The 2500-nt window shown below is 48.8% G+C and overlaps 1 non-coding gene across 1 annotated transcript in view; it reads left to right on the top strand.

The window, feature by feature from the left end:
• Nucleotides 1-2489: 2489 nt before the first annotated feature.
• Nucleotides 2490-2500, top strand: part of LOC131934370 (small subunit ribosomal RNA) — a 1846-nt gene continuing 1835 nt past the window's right edge. The window contains exon 1 of the ribosomal RNA XR_009385685.1: nt 2490-2500. This exon is cut by the window's right edge and continues 1835 nt beyond it. This is a non-coding gene — a ribosomal RNA (small subunit ribosomal RNA).

Below are 2500 nucleotides of genomic sequence, written 5' to 3'. Positions count from 1 at the left end.
ATGAATTAAAGTATGTATAAAGTATTATATAAATTAATAATAAACCGAATCCGACCAAATTTAAATCTAAAACCACGATCGGCGGCGTAATGAAGTGTATCGTAAACCCGTTTTTTTTATAATTTAAAATGTAATGACAGAACTCCCAAAACAACAATACACATACATATTAGTACTATGGTGAATTGTAGTTGTATTAGGACCGTAATTATAGTTAATTAAGGAACCATTCATTGTCTTCGCTCTGTTATGTACGTCGTCGTTTAATCGACACGGCATATTTGGCTTGAATCTAGAAAAATTCAAACTCTAACCCTAAGGTAGACAGGCAGGGTAAATAAATGTGGGTGATCTCTCATAAAATTGTCTTCTAGGAATTATTTTTATATAGACTATCTTTTCTGTAGAGTTTAAGTGGACAAGCGCGGACGAAATAGAGCGCAAAATTTAAAATGAATTAAAAATTTTCATCAGACCGGAAGTAGGCATAACCTAGGCGCCATGTTTCCGTCGTACAAGTTTTCACCGTTGCAGTCACCGTTTCAATCGCTCTTCGTGTGGACGTGTATTATTTCTAGTCATGTGTTGTGTAGATGATTCGCTTAAGGTAGGTGTTCGGACTTATTTCTTTAATATTAATTAAACCGTATTTGCCTTGTCGGCCTTAAAATAAAGCTATTTTTTTTTCATCGCAATCGAAGTGTTAGATCTAGAATCTAGTTCCCGCCTCCGCTTCGCTAATTCGACTTAATGTAACTATGACACAACTATTAAATCTAGAGTCTCTATTTTAATTAAATAATTAGGAATTCTATCTCTAGATGATATCTAATCTATTCCCACACGTGTGTGCAAGTAGGATTTAACGTCAGAACAGGTGTGGTGGTCTAGGCGTCGCTATTTTTGACGGTAGGAATTTTTTTTTTAAATTCGTAAAATTTTATATAGACTTTATATAGCAATTTACTAAGACCGACCCTAACGCCCAGTAAATATTTAATTACCACATTGTTATGGACACGGTGTATTAGGTAGGGCCGAGGGCTATCCATAGGTACCAATTTTTAAATTTTGTGACAATTAGGAGCCGAGTTATAAAATAAATTTAAAATACTGGTTCTGGTCTTAGACTTTATATAGCAATTTACTAAGACCGACCTTAATACCCATTAATTATTTAATTAGCGCATAGTTATGGACATCCTGTATTAGGTTGGGCCCAGGGCTATCCGTAGGTACCAAGTTTATAATTTTGTGACGATTATTAGTCGAGTTATAAAATAAATAAAAAAAACTGGTTCTGGTTTGCACTACATTTCTTTCTTCTTTAACGGCGGACTCCCGGTCCAGCCCCATGGGTTACCCGTGAGCCGGGGCCTCGTTAGCCTGGACGGCTCCGATGTGACCGCGGATTGTTGTGGCCCGCCTCAGCCCGAGTCGAGATCACCCTTCCGATCGAAGGTGGACGCCATAGGGCGCCCGGGATAGCCCGGGGCGCTGTTCGTCACCCGAGCGCAGGGGCGCCGGGAGACGCCCCCGGTGAAGTTTGGCGGGTGATTCTGGTAGAGCTCCCCACCCCGATCGCAGGACACCCCTCGCCGCCCGCCCAGGTGTCGAGGTGGCCGCGGGGGAACTCGGGGCGTTTTGGCTCCCCCTTGTGCCGGAGCGGCGCCCTCGGTCCCAGAACGCCCCTGGCGGGTGATTCGCATGCCCCCTGGGGTGGGGAACGCGGGTGGGTGGTCGTAAAGCGTGTAACCGCAGTGGGGGCGGCCCCTTAGTCGGGGGCGCCAAAGTTGGCACCCCACCTGGGGCGCCCCCCGGAAGTGTGGCGCCCGCGCGAGTGAGCCCCGTAGATGCGCCCCGACACCCCCGCGCCGCCCCCCGGGTCGCGGCACCCCCGGCGCCCTCCGTGCGGGCTCCCCTCATGGGGCGGCACCCCGGTCCTCCCCGAGACTATGTACCCGATTTTTCGGTTTAACACTAGAGGTATGGGCAGAAATACGGCGGTTAAAACGGTCTGTATCTACTATTGTGGAGGTGAGTGTCGGTGAAGCCTCTATGTGACGCTAGGATCCGCGCTCCCTCGCAGCCAGCGACATGTGCCCGATCTGACCGTGCGTGGCTCAGTCTCCCGACTAGCTTCCCGGTAAAATGCGGGCTCGGCGCGCAGGTCGCGCCAGTGAAGGTAAAAGTACGTGTCCGTAGCGTGAAGCCAGCGGCGACGCGCAGTGCTAACGCAACCAAGCAGTATTGGTGGCTCGATAAAAGTCTCGCACTGGCCCAGCCCTCGGAACGGGCGACGGGTCTGCAAAACGCAGTCGGCTCGATGCAAATCGAGAGATTTCCCGGCGACGCCGTGTTTACGGTGAAGGGGGAAATGTGAGCGGTCCGATGTGAAAAAATCCGGGAATGCCGGGATCCGTTCTCTCGCTAGAGCGTTGTCTCCCGTCCCGCGATGTGTTGTGGAAAAACGTCTCGCAAACGATAGCTATCTGGTTGA

This window comes from Physella acuta, unplaced genomic scaffold (assembly GCF_028476545.2).
Source record: "Physella acuta isolate Inbredline_101_S28 unplaced genomic scaffold, ASM2847654v3 ptg002808l, whole genome shotgun sequence".
NCBI lineage: Eukaryota > Metazoa > Mollusca > Gastropoda > Physidae > Physella > Physella acuta.
The sequence above is the reverse complement of the archived record's forward strand: the minus strand, read 5'-3'. Positions and strand labels throughout refer to the sequence as shown.